Here is a 15072-nt window from a genome sequence, read left to right as displayed (position 1 = left end):
CCCAGTGGGTGGGCCTGGCTCCCCAGTGGGTGGGCCTGTGCCCTCCAAGGCCCACACATGGCTGCACCCCTGCCTGGTCATGTGAAATCCATAGATTAGGGCCTAATTCATTTAAATTGACTGATTTCCTTATAAGAACTGCAACTAAATGATATCGTTGAAATTGTTGCATGTTGCGTTTAGATTTTTATATAGTATAGTTAAGTCAAAGCTGAATGAAGACAAAGCCTCAAAGGGATTAACAAAAATATACATGTCATTTGATAAATAATTTAATTTTAAAAAATGCAAGTACGTTTGTATAAGCATATTAGTTCTTGTTTGATGATATAACTACAGTTAGAAACTTAAGGAAATAACATGTGCACTACTCTAGTCCCTCAGTCTTCATGGTAGTGTACAAATTTTTTATTTAACCTTTATTTTAATTATGGTAATGTGACGACATAATACAAACAGTGCTGATAAAGGCTGTCCGAGTTATTAATAGTTGCCTGTCTGTTTATCTCAGTCTGTCTCCCTCTGCCCTGCTGACAGTCTGCTGCCACAGAGCTTCCACACAACACACTGATGAATATTCAAAATATATATTTTTAAAAAGAAAGAAAAAAAAAGGGGGGGGTTCTATGTTGATTAGGTTATGCATAATTGTGATAATCCCAGTCGGTATTAGAAAACAACCTGTTGTTACCTAGGTTACCCCATTGGCTCACAACAAATAGTTGACGTTTTTCAAAAGCAATTTTGTTGTTGTCTGCTTGTTTTAGTCAAATACAAAACAACATTTAAGAAAAGTACAATATGTCTAATCCTTAACACTCTTAACGCACATGTGTGTCAATCTAAGGGTGTGTTTGTAAATTTACTCTGGCTATCTACTCCGATTTCAGAGCACTCTAGTCTGAGTGTGCCAGAGCGCAGAATAACTGGCAACACTTTCCATAGACTGACCAGGTGAATTCAGGTGAATCCAGGTGAAAGCTGTGATCCCTTATTGAGGTCACTTGTTAAATCCACTTCAAATCAGTGTACATGAAGGGAAGGAGACAGGTTAAAGAAGGATTTTTAAACCTTGAGACAATTGAGATATGGATTGTATATGTGTGCAAGAAAAAAGGGGAAGAAAAATGGGCAAGAAAAAATATTTTAGTGTCTTTGAATAGGGTATGGTAGTAGGTACAACTCAATATTAGGAAGTGTTCTGCAACAGGGTGATTAAATTAAGATCCTACACCTGTACACACACCTTTACGCTCCCTGTTTCTTTCTCAGTGATTCCATCTTCACTCTCATTGTGAGACCGTTTTTTTAACTAGCTCTTAAACAGCTATCTTTAGCCTAGTGTCTTTGGAGAACCAAGCTGGCATATAACTTCCGGCGCCGACAGAGATGGCCGCCTCGCTTCGCGTTCCTAGGAAACTATGCAGTTTTTTGTTTTTTTTACGTGTTATTTCTTACATTAGTACCCCAGGTCATCTTAGGTTTCATTACATACAGTCGAGAAGAACTACTGAATATAAGATCAGCGTCAACTCACCATCAGTACGACCAAGAATATGTTTTCCGCGACACGGATCCTGTGTTCTGCCTTACAAACAGGTCAACGGAATTGATTCCATGCAGCGACCCCCAAAAAAAACGACTTCGTAAAAGAGGGAAACGTAGCGATCTTCTGGTCAGACTCCGGACACGGGCACATCGCGCACCACTCCCTATCATTCTTCTTGCCAATGTCCAGTCTCTTGACAACAAGGTTGATGAAATCCGAGCAAGGGTAGCATTCCAGAGGGACATCAGAGACTGTAACGTCCTCTGCTTCACGGAAACATGGCTCACTGGGAAGACGCTATCCGGGGCGGTGCAGCCAACGGGTTTCTCCACGCATCGCGCCGACAGAAACAAACATCTTTCTGGTAAGAAGAGTGGCGGGGGCGTATGCCTCATGACTAACGAGACATGGTGTGATGAAAGAAACATACAGGAACTCAAATCCTTCTGTTCACCTGATTTAGAATTCCTCACAATCAAATGTAGACCGTATTATCTACCAAGATAATTCTCTTCGATTATAATCACAGCCGTATATATCCCCCCCAAGCAGACACATCGATGGCTCTGAACAAACTTTATTTAACTCTTTGCAAACTGGAAACCATTTATCCGGAGGATGCATTCATTGTAGCTGGGGATTTTAACAAAGCTAATCTGAAAACAAGACTCCCTAAATTTTATCAGCATATCGATTGCGCAACCAGGGGTGGTAAAACCTTGGATCATTGTTACTCTAACTTGCGTGACGCATATAAGGCCCTGCCCCGTCCCCCTTTCGGAAAAGCTGACCACGACTCCATTTTGTTGATCCCTGCCTACAGACAGAAACTTAAACAAGAGGCTCCCACACTGAGGTCTGTCCAACGCTGGTCCGACCAAGCTGACTCCACACTCCAAGACTGCTTCCATCACGTGGACTGGGACATGTTTCGTATTGCGTCAGATAAAAATATTGACGAATACGCTGATTCGGTGTGCGAGTTCACTAGAACGTACGTTGAAGATGTCGTTCCCAAAGCAACGATAAAAACATTCCCTAACCAGAAACCGTGGATTGATGGCAGCATTCGTGTGAAACTGAAAGCGCGAACCACTGCTTTTAATCAGGGCAAGGTGTCTGGTAACATGACCGAATACAAACAGTGCAGCTATTCCCTCCGCAAGGCTATTAAACAAGCTAAGCGTCAGTACAGAGACAAAGTAGAATCTCAATTCAACGGCTCAGACACAAGAGGCATGTGGCAGGGTCTACAGTCAATCATGGACTACAAGAAGAAACCCAGCCCAGTCACGGACCAGGATGTCTTGCTCCCAGGCAGACTAAATAACTTTTTTGCCCGCTTTGAGGACAATACAGTGCCACTGACACGGCCTGCAACGAAAACATGCGGTCTCTCCTTCACTGCAGCCGAGGTGAGTAAGACATTTAAACGTGTTAACCCTCGCAAGGCTGCAGGCCCAGACGGCATCCCCAGCCGCGCCCTCAGAGCATGCGCAGACCAGCTGGCCGGTGTGTTTACGGACATATTCAATCAATCCCTATACCAGTCTGCTGTTCCCACATGCTTCAAGAGGGCCACCATTGTTCCTGTTCCCAAGAAAGCTAAGGTAACTGAGCTAAACGACTACCGCCCCGTAGCACTCACTTCCGTCATCATGAAGTGCTTTGAGAGACTAGTCAAGGACCATATCACCTCCACCCTACCTGACACCCTAGACCCACTCCAATTTGCTTACCGCCCAAATAGGTCCACAGACGATGCAATCTCAACCACACTGCACACTGCCCTAACCCAAAAACAGCTTCTATCTCAAGGCCATCAGACTGTTAAACAGCCACCACTAACATTGAGTGGCTGCTGCCAACACACTGTCATTGACACTGACCCAACTCCAGCCACTTTAATAATGGGAATTGATGGGAAATGATGTAAATATATCACTAGCCACTTTAAACAATGCTACCTTATATAATGTTACTTACCCTACATTATTCATCTCATATGCATACGTATATACTGTACTCTATCATCGACTGCATCCTTATGTAATACATGTATCACTAGCCACTTTAACTATGCCACTTTGTTTACTTTGTCTACATACTCATCTCATATGTATATACTGTAATCGATACCATCTACTGTATGCTGCCCTGTACCATCACTCATTCATATATCCTTATGTACATATTCTTTACCCCCTTACACTGTGTATAAGACAGTAGTTTTGGAATTGTTAGTTAGATTACTTGTTGGTTATCACTGCATTGTCGGAACTAGAAGCACAAGCATTTCGCTACACTCGCATTAACATCTGCTAACCATGTGTATGTGACAAATAACATTTGATTTGATTTGGCAATTATAAAAAATAAAAAATAAAAAAATAATCTAATAAATTGTGCAAGAGTGCCAGAGGTGAATATGTGTCACTGCAAAGGACACAGGGCAAGGCCTTACCGAGCCAGGGTTGGCAGATCTGTAGAAACCTCAAGCTAAAACTTTTAATTTAACTCTAGCATTTTGGATTTGAGATCAAATGTAGCAACACTACAGAATGTCACCTTTTATTTGAGTGTATTCTCATATTTGATCATATCCCCAAGACATGCTACGTTAATGTGTGTGTTACCGTGATTACTTGTTAGATATTGCTGCACTCTCGGAACTAGAAGAACACGCATTTCGCTACACCTGCAACTGCAATAACATCTGCTAAACACGTGTATGTGACCAATACAATTTGATTTGATTATGGATAATCATGAATGAATCGTGACTATTGATGAGTGAGAAAAGAACACCAGCACATTAACCTCCGATGTTATTCGGTAATGGTGAGAGGTTAGCAATTTTTTAGGGCGGGGGGGTTATGACACACAGAGAGAGAGAGACACACAGACACACAAAGATTAGCAGGCATACTTTTTTTGGGGGGGGGGGTATGATCTCTCTGCCTGTGTCATTTTCTCACTCATTACATTTTCACGATTTATCCCTCAATATCCATAATCATGGAGGCATTTCACATTAATATAGAGGTGTTCAGAAACATATTTTCTTATTAACAATTTTCCATTCTCTTCTATTGGACACAACAATCTAAAACAAAACAAACTGAAAAATGCATCCAACAAGTTTGTAGATTCACACGCTTGGTGTAGTCATTGCGTGCTAGGGAATATGGGTACAACAAAGATTTGATTACTTTAATACACTGTCCAAATACATACGACACCTTCAAATGGGGGGACTAGATACATAAAGTACTTCCATTTGCAAACGGTAAAACAGATAGGTATGAAAGATAGAGAGAAAGAGATACAGACAACGTGAGAAGTAACGTTACACACCGCTGCAGAGAGGGGGAGAGAGCAGCTGCAGTTGTACTTACAGGGGAGAAGAGGTCGCCCGCGAAGGGAAACAGAAGCCTCTCTCCTTCTGTTTACGGTATCCAGAGATTTCCCAGGTGTGTGTGTAAACGTGTAATTCTGTGTTTTAGGAAGATAATCCAGAGCTGCAGGAATGTTATTCCGATGGTAGCAGGCAGAACACAAGCAAGAGAGAGAAATAGAGAGAGCGTAGTAGCAAGAGACAACCACTCCAATCTCCCCCTCTGACAGCGCAGGACTCAGCCACTCCGTCCGCCTGCATGCAATGACCTGCTGACTGAAAAATAATAAACAGAAAAAAACTAACTAACTCGAGATTATGAGAAGAGAGGGAACGTTACAGAAGAGTGTTATCGTCAATCTCTCTCTCCGCCCCCTACCGCATTCACCCCGCCCTCATTGTCATAGCAACGGCCAATCACAGCTCAGCATCGCACAAGCGTTCCACAGCCAGCCCTCAGTGTTGACATGATTCTCACTTTAACCAGCTAATGCAGGACAGCCATTTTTTGGAAACAGGTTGAAGCAACTGAACAAATCAAATTGTATTTGTCACACGCGCCGAATAAAACCGGTGTAGACCGTACAGTGAAAAGCTTACTTACAAGCCCTCAACCAACAATCCAGTTTTAAGAAAATACAAAAAAATGAAGAGATAAGTATAACAAATAATTAAAGAGCAGCAGTAAATAACAATAGCGGGGCTATATACAGGGGTTACCCGTACAGAGTCAGTGTGTCAATGGGCAGGGGCACCGGTGTCAAGGTAATTTATGTAATTATGTACATGTAGGTAGAGTTATTAAAGTGGCTATGCATAGATAATAACAGAGTAGCAGCAGCGTATATTGGGGGGGTGTAATGCAAAAGTCTGGGTAGCCATTTGATTAGCTGTTCAGGAGTCTTATGGCTTGAGGGTAGAAGCTGTTTTGAAGCCTCTGTGACCTAGACTTGGCGCTCCGGTACCACTTGCCGTGCAGTAGCAGAGAGGACAGTCTATGACTAGGGTGGCTGGAGTCTTTGACAATTTTTAGGGCCTTCCTCTGACACAGCCTGGTATAGAGGTCCTGGATGGCAGGACGCTTGGCCCCGGTGATGTACTGGGCTGTACGCACTACCCTCTGTAGTGCCTTGCAGTTGGAGGCCGAGCAGTTTCCATACCAGGCAGTGATGCAACCCGTCAGGATGCTCTCGATAATCATCTCCTTTACAGCAGTTATGAGAACAACACATGCACCTTTTAGTCTCGTAAACCCGACCCAAGGCAAAAGCAGTGAATATCCAGCAAACCGGGAACATTCCCAGAACATTAGCTAAGATTCTCATTAAGTTCTAGCTAGGGTTTTATCTTGAGAAAATGTTTTGACAAAATATATTTGTTTATCAAAAATGTTTGAGATTAAATATCCTTGGAATGTTCTCCTAACATTCTCTAAAATGTTGTCCACAACATCTGTAACAACCACCAAAGAACATTCCCCAAATGTTTGTATGTTTGCATAAAACATGTGCCTGATGTTGCAAGAACGTTCCTGTAACACATTTTAATCTGTTATTTTAAATCCACAAATGTTTCATTCGGTTGTGGAAACAGTCTGGTGGGAACATTGTGGGGACATCACAAAAGATATGTTCCCAAAACACAAAAACTGTCCGGTTGTGCAGAAGATTCTACAATGTCTCTTTTAGAGTGCAAAAAAACATTAATCTGATGTTACAAAAATGTCTCCATAACACATTTTGTCTGTTCTTTAAAGGTTCCCAGAATGTTTCATTAGGTTGTGGGAACATAGGGTTAACATGACTTGAAATACGTTCCCAAAACGCTAAAACTGTCCAGTTGTGCTGACGTTCAGAAAATGTTTGTATCAAGGTGCACATAAGTAAAGCGTTTACGGTACGGTTGTTGTATTCAGTGCATGTGACAAATTAAATTTGATTGGATTCCTTTGATGTTGCAAGAATGATAACATAACAGCCTTTATCAGTTCTTTAAAGGTTCCCAGAACATGTAAATACAGTGCATTCGGAAAGCATTCAGACCCCTTGACATGTTCAAATTTTTGTTACGTTACAAATCAATCTACACACAATACCCCATAATGACATAGTAAAAACAGGTTTTTAGAAATGTGTGCAAATGTATGTAAAAAAACAACAACAGAAATATCACATTTACGTAAGTATACAGATCGTTTACTCAGAACTTTGTTGAAGAACCTTTGGCAGCGATTACAGTCTTGAGTCTTCTTGGGTATGACGCTACAAGCTTGGCAAACCTGTATTTGGGGGAGTTTCTTCCATTCTTCTCTGCAGATCCTCTCAAGCTCTGTCAGGTTGGATGGGGAGCGTCGCTGCACAGCTATTTTCAGGTCTCTCCAGAGATGTTAGATCGGGTTGAAGTCCGGGTTCTGTATAGGCCACTCAATGACATTCAGAGACTTGTCTCGAATGCCACTCCTGCATTGTCTTGGCTGTGTGTTTACTGTAGGGTCGTCGTCCTGTTGGAAGGTGAATCTTTACCCCAGTCTGAGGTCCTGAGCGCTCTGGAGCAGGTTCTCATCAAGAATCTCTTTGTACTTTGCTCCGTTCATCTTTCCCTCGATCCTGACTAGTCTTCCAAGCCCTGCTGCTGAAAAACAACCTCGCAGCTTGGCATTCAGGCCAAAGAGTTCAATATGGGTTTCATCAGAACAGAGAATCTTGTTTCTCATGGTCTGTGAGTCCTTTAAGCGCCTTTTGGCAAACTCCAAGCGGGCTCCCATGTGCCTTTTACTGAGGAGTGGCTTCCGTCTGGCCACTCTACCATATAAGCTTAATTGGTGGAGTACTGCAGAGATGGTTGTCCTTCTGAAAGGTTCTCCCATTTCTACAGAGGAACTTTGGAGCTCTGTCAGAGTGACCATGTCAGAGTGACCATGCTCAGTTTGGCCGGGTGGCCTGCACTAGGAAGAGTCTTGGTGGTTCCACATTTCTTCCATTTAAGCATGATGGAGGGCACTGTCTTCTTGGCGACCTTCAATGCTGTAGCTTTCCCCAGATCTGTGCTTCGACACAATCCTGTCTCGGAGCTCTACAGACAATTCTTTCGACCTCATGGCTTGGTTTTTGCTCTGACATGCACTGTCAACTGTGGGACCTTATATAGACAGGTGTGTGCTTTTCCAAATCATGTCCAATCAATTTAATTTACCACAGGTGGACTCCAATCAAGTTGTAGAAACATCTCAAGGATGATCAATTTTATTTGTCACATGAGCTCAATTTCAAGTTTCATAGCAAAGGGTCTGAATACTTATGTAAATAAGGTATTTATGTTTATTGTTTTTAATACATTTCTAAAAACCTGTTTTCGCTTTGTCTTTATTGTGTGTAGATTGATGAGGAAAAATGTAATTTCATCCATTTTAACATAACAAAATGTGTAAAAAGTCAAGGTGTCTGAATACTTTCTGAATGCACTGTAGGTTGTGGGAACATTGCAAGAGGTAGGCTACCAAAACACAAAATATGCTTAGTTGTGATGTAATTCATACATTCATGTTTAAGTTACGTTGCACAGAACATTCACCTTAATAGCATATTTGTTTTAGGTTTAAAATAATATTCCATTGATGTTCATGTCTTGGAGGTCCTCCAAACATTTAGAAAATGTTGTATTTAAGTTTGACCTAATATCACCATAACATATCACAGCAACCAAATTAAAGCATATTGGAATACATCCCCATTATGTTTCTCTCAAATCAAATCAAATGTATTTATATAGTCCTTCTTACATCAGCTGATATCTCAAAGTGCTGTACAGAAACCCATCCTAAAATCCCAAACAGCAAGCAAAGCAGGTGTAGAAGCACGGTGGCTAGGAAAAACTCCCTAGAAAGGCCAAAACCTAGGAAGAAACCTACATATAATCCAGGAAATTGATGGTAACTGGGTTATTCTCCATAATTTCACCCATTTTCTTTATATGCTGAGTACTTCTAGGCCCATATTTACAAGATTTACAAGATCCAAGAGTGCTGATCTAGGATCACTTTTGCTTTTCAGATTATGAAAAATTATTGGGGGACCATATTAAGCGTCTTAAAGTAGGAATTATATTGGATGCTTTAAAAAAAAAGTTTAGCAGTCAATTTTTACATAATGTAAAAATATTTTTACAGTTAGTCTAAATTCTGCATTTCTGACTGAATATATTAATATGAAATAAATAAAGAAACCCTCTCTTTTAGTACAGTATATTAGAGCCTCAATTTCGTGGTTACAGAATGTGTGGGATTGAATTTGCAGGACACAACACAATTTCTGAGTTATTCATAGGAAGAACCAGGATGAAAGTAACACTTTTAGTTTGTTTCTTAATCACTCAGAGATCGATAGATCTAGACACACTATATTTCAAGACAATCAACGTACTAGTCAAAAGTTTGGACACACCTACATTCAAGGGTTTTTCTTTATTGTTGTACTATTTTCTACATTGTAGAATAATAGTCAAAACATCATAACTATGAAATAATACATATGGATTCATGTAGTAACCAAAAAAGTGTTAAACAAATCTAAATATATTTTATATTCAAAGTAGCCACCTTTTGCCTGATGACAGCTTTGCACACTCTTGGCATTCTCTCAACCACCTTCATGAGGTAGTAACCTGGTATTCATTTCAATTAACAGGTCTGCCTTGTTAAAAGTTAATTTGTGGAATGTCTTTCCTTCTTAATGCGTTTGAGCCAATCAATTGTGTACAGAAGATAGCCCTGTTTGGTAAAATACCAAGTCCTGATTATTGGCAAGAACAGCTCAAATAAGCAAAGAGAAACGACAGTCCATCATTACTTTAAGACATGAAGGTCAGTCAACATGGAACAATCCAAGTACTTTTAAAGTTTCTTCAAGTGTATTCACAAAAACCACCAAGCGCAATAATGAAACTGGCTCTCATGAGGACAGCCACAGGAAAGGAAGACCCAGAGTTACCTCTGCTGCAGACGATGAGTTAATTAGAGTTAACTGCACCTCAGATTGCAGCCCAAATAAATGCTTCACGGAGCTCAAGTAACAGACACATCTCAACATCAACTGTTCAGAGGAGACTGTGTGAATCAGGCCTTCATGGTCGAATTGCATGAAAGCAAACACTATTAAAGGACACCAATAAGAAGAAGAGACTTGCTTGGGCCAAGAAACATGAGCAATGGACATTAGATCGGTGGAATTATGTCCTTTCGTCTGATTCTGTCCTTTGTGCCAAATTTGTGATTTTTGTTTCCAACCGCTGTGTCTTTGTGAGACGCAGAGTATTGAACGGATGATCCCACCGTGAAGCATGGAGGAGGAGGTGTGATGGTGTGGCGGTGCTTTGCTGGTGACACTTGTGATTTATGTAGAATTCAAGGCACACTTAACCAGCATGGCTACAACAGCATTCTGCAGCGATACGATGGGATGGTGCTGCGTCAGATGACCTGGTCTCCACAATCACCCGACCTCAACCCACTTGAGATGGTTTGGAATGTGTTGGACTGCAGAGTGAAGGAAAAGCAGCCAACAAGTGCTCAGCATATGCGAGAACTCCTTCAAGACTTTTTGGAAAAGCATTCCTCATGAAGCTGGTTGAAAGAATGCCAGAGTGTGCAAAGCTGTCGTCAAGGCAAAGGGAGGCTGCTTTGAAGAAACTGCTTGCGGGGAGGGAGTAACACAGCCTTGGGACGAAGGTAACATATGGCGAGAAGTGCACAATATCTGTCTTATCTCCGTGTTTCAGGTTTGTAATGCTTGTTACTTAAAAAAAAATTACTATCAGCCATAATTTCATGTCGGTGTCGATTTGAATAATTAATACTATAGTTTAGAAATGTATGAAAATGAACCTTGCATCAACATCGCAATGTTGCCCAACCACAGTATTTTGCCTTACAAGATTAATGGGACATAAATGGATGACGTAATAGCTATTTTAACCATAATTTTCTCATCTCACTTAAATGAGAATGTAGTAGGACATGTTTTTCACAATTTTCAATGGTTATTCATGTTTAGCCCTACCAATCCGGTGCGCTCCAGCTGTCCTTGTCATGCCTTAATAGAATACATGTTTTGATTCTTGTCACGTCCTGACCTTAGTTCCTTTTGTTATGTCTCTATTTTAGGTTGGTCAGGGCTAGAGTTGGGGTGGGCATTCTATGTTTTGTTCTATGTTTGTATTTCTATGTGTTTGGCCTGGTATGGTTCCCAATCGTTGTCTCTGATTGAGAACCATACTTAGGCAGCCTGTTTTCGCCCTTGAGGGGTGGGTAGTTGTTTTCTGTCTTTGTGTGTCTGCACCAGACAGAACTGTTTCGGGGTTTTTTGTTCTAGTGTTCAGTTTCTTTATTAAATTTTCCATGAACACGTACCACGCTGCACCTTGGTCCTCTTCACCTTCTTCCACCTACGACAACCGTTACAATTCTATTCAACAATTGGCAAACTGATCATGCTTATCACATTTCTGTGGCTTGACACAAGGTATTTGACCCCCAGAATCATAAAGATATATAGTTTAACCACTAACATGTCGATATACATTTATGTGAGACAGCTGATCCATCAAGTCAATTAATTAAGACATACGTCGTTCTAGGGATGTCATATATCATTTTCAAACATTGTCACTTGTTGATATTTTGCTAACATCAGAAATGAATCTGAACTAGAGGAGACAATGGCCTGTACGTTAAATATTTTTTATTTTATTCCAGGTCATCAGTTAACATTTACTTTCATCCAGCCTGTCTCTCCTATAACTTCTTGCAGGCTATAACACCCAAGACTAGGTAACATGATACTTGAAACCTATGCTGTCATTTAGTCAGATGGATTATGAAAATGACATGTTTGGAACCTTAAACAACTAAACACAACTACAACCAAACACGTCCGGGTCCATTTGATTTACTTATAGTGCCTTCAGAGTATTCACACCCCTTTACTTTTTCCATTGTTGTGCTACAGCGTGTGTAAGCCAGCGTGTCACTGGCTTACACACAACACCCCATAATGACCCCATAATGTCAAAGTGGAATTATGGTTTTCAAAATATTCACAAATTAGATTAAAAAACAAACAAATCTGAAATGTCTTGAGTCAATAAGTATTCAACCCCTTTTGTCTTGGCAAGCCTAAATAAGTTCAGGAATAAAAATGTGCTTGACAAGTCACAATGTAAGTTGTATGAATTCACTCTGTGTGCAATAAGTGTTTTTTTTCATGACTACCTCATCTCTGTACCCCACATATACAATTACTGTATATGTTATTTTAAGTCCCTCAGTAGAGCAATGCATTTCAAACACAGATTCAAGCACAAAGATAAGGGAGCTTTTCCAATGCCTCGCAAAGAAGGGCACCTATTGGTAGATGGGTAAAGTAAAATAAAAACAGACATTGAATATCCCTTTGAGCATGGTGAAGTTATTAATTACACTTTGGATGGTGTACACACCCAGTCACTAGGCATCAGCTCAGTTGGCTAATGTGGTCTTGAGTTGTGCAGGCAAGTTTGAATGGTCACATGTGACAGCAGAAGCCAGATAGCTTCTATCACAGTTAAGACAGTAAAGCTGTATCATGGTCATGAGTTAACTGAAAGGAGTCATACAATCATTCACAATGTCTGTAGAGAAGTGAGGGCTGACCAAACCTGGTCCTGAATGGAGAGATAGGGCAAATAAAGTGCTGACTGTTATCTATAGCGCTTATATGGCTTAACGCTTAACATAGAAGTGGAAATTCCTTAGACAGACACAAACTACTCTCCTTCCTCTGATGGGGTTCAGGTCCTTTTGCATTCAATTGACATGGCAATGCCCACACAAACACAGACGTTTGATGCCAACACAGGACTACTCTAATCGTCTGTGCCTGCTTCTGTCTATATTTACCTGGTACAATCTATTGGACAACTAACCAACAACAATAATAGACTGTTAGATATTAAGGTATTAAAGAACTCTGTGGCCGGTTGAACCTCTCTAATGGAGGAGTAGCAGTGTGAGCAGTGGTCTTTACAGCACATATGTTTGTTTTGTAACTGATGGCAATGGTGCTAAGGGGTCAGAGGTCAGGATCAGAGCGCTGGTGGGCCCAGAATCAGGCCAGGAAACAGGAAGTAGGGTACCAAAGGCTTGCTGCTGATTAGATGATTATTTGGATGAATTGGCTTGCAGTGGAATTTACACAAAACCCTCCAACTGTATTTGGCCTCAGTCCCACTAGGCAGGGCTGGAGAGAGAGAGGGGGAGATAAATCTCTCTATTATCTACTACTGTTTACATCAGTATGTACATTGTGTGGCTGTGTCTGTTTTGTTTTCATATTCTGCATAACTGTTCTGCATTGGTGCTCCGCCTCAGCTGGTGAATTATCAACACAACCATCTCTCAATTATCTCACCTTCCACTTCACCCTCCACAGCCACCTCACCTTCCTCAAATACCTGAACTCATTTCACCCTCCACAGCCACCTCACCGTCCTCAAATACCTGAACTCATTTCACCCTCCACAGCCACCTCACCTTCCTCAACTACCTGAAGTCATTTGACCCTCCACAGCCCCCTCACCTTCCTCAACTACCTGAAGTCATTTGACCCTCCACAGCCCCCTCACCTTCCTCAACTACCTGAAGTCATTTGACCCTCCACAGCCCCCTCACCTTCCTCAACTACCTGAAGTCATTTGACCCTCCACAGCCCCCTCAACTTCCTCAACTTCCTGAAGTCATTTGACCCTCCACAGCCCCCTCACCTTCCTCAACTACCTGAAGTCATTTGACCCTCCACAGCCCCCCACCTTCCTCAACTACCTGAAGTCATTTGACCCTCCACAGACCCCTCACCTTCCTCAGCTACCTGAAGTCATTTGACCCTCCACAGCCCCCTCACCTTCCTCAACTACCTGAAGTCATTTTACCCCTCACCTTCCTCAACTACCTGAAGTCATTTGACCCTCCACAGCCCCCTCACCTTCCTCAACTACCTGAAGTCATTTGACCCTCCACAGCTCCCTCACCTTCCACAACTACCTGAAGTCATTTGACCCTCCACAGCTCCCTCACCTTCCACAACTACCTGAAGTCATTTGACCCTCCACAGCTCCCTCACCTTCCACAACTACCTGAAGTCATTTGACCCTCCACAGCCCCCTCACCTTCCTCAACTACCTGAAGTAATTTGACCCTCCACAGCCCCCTCATCTTCCTCAACTGCCTGAAGTCATTTGACCCTCCACAGCGCCCTCATCTTCCACACATTTTCTGTTCACCCAGGGTCTATCTGACCCTCTCTATGGGAGGTGTCCTCTTCAACACCCCTCACATCAGGTAGAAGTCACAGAGGGAAAATCTGCAATTAAAACCTATAAGTAGATGACTTCCCTTGCGGAATAAGTGCCGTTTGACTTGAGAGACAAAATGAACAATGACCCCAAGCATACTTTTAAAGTTGTGGCAAAATGGCTTAAGGACAACAAAGTCAAGGTATTGGAGTTGCCATCACAAAGCCCTGACCTCAATCCTATAGAACATTTGTGGGCAGAACTGAAAAAGCGTGTGTGAGCAAGGAGGCCTACAAACCTGACACACACACACACACACACACACACACACACACACACACACACACACACACACACACACACACACACACACACACACACACACACACACACACACACACACACACACACACACACACACACACTTTTGGTGAGCAGGGGCAGATGACTAGAAACACATGAATCTCCCAGGCAGAGGGAGGAACCCTCCAGCCCAGACCAATTACACTGTCTCTGTAGAGAACAGAAAAGAGTTCCCCTCCAACAATACATCCAGAGGAGAGATAAACACACTGCGAAGTACCTTCATTCTTTATACTCAGCAGGAGTATAAATACATCTCTCTCTCTTTCTCTCTCTCTCTCTGTCTCTCTCTCTCTCCTCTCTCCCTTGCTGTTTTTTATATTCTTTCATTAGTTCAGTTTCAAGGATTAGTTTCTCATTATCATTATATAAACTCAGCAAAAAAAGAAACGTACCTTTTTCAGGACCCTGTCTTTTGAAGATAATTCGTAAAAATCCAAAT

General features: G+C 41.7%; 1 protein-coding gene across 2 annotated transcripts in view; it reads right to left on the bottom strand.

The window, feature by feature from the left end:
* The window catches only part of cdk18 (cyclin dependent kinase 18), a 75709-nt gene extending 70613 nt beyond the window's left edge, over positions 1–5096 (bottom strand). Inside the window, exon 1 of one of the 2 annotated variants that reach the window (XM_035796922.2) lies at positions 4948–5096. The gene's annotated coding sequence lies outside the window, so the exon portion shown is untranslated. The remainder of the gene's footprint in view (positions 1–4947) is intronic. The other variant, XM_052473481.1, reaches the window with a different exon arrangement.
* Positions 5097–15072: the final 9976 nt, after the last annotated feature.

Source organism: Oncorhynchus keta, chromosome 21 (assembly GCF_023373465.1).
Source record: "Oncorhynchus keta strain PuntledgeMale-10-30-2019 chromosome 21, Oket_V2, whole genome shotgun sequence".
Taxonomy (NCBI): Eukaryota; Metazoa; Chordata; class Actinopteri; order Salmoniformes; family Salmonidae; genus Oncorhynchus; species Oncorhynchus keta.
The sequence above is the reverse complement of the archived record's forward strand: the minus strand, read 5'-3'. Positions and strand labels throughout refer to the sequence as shown.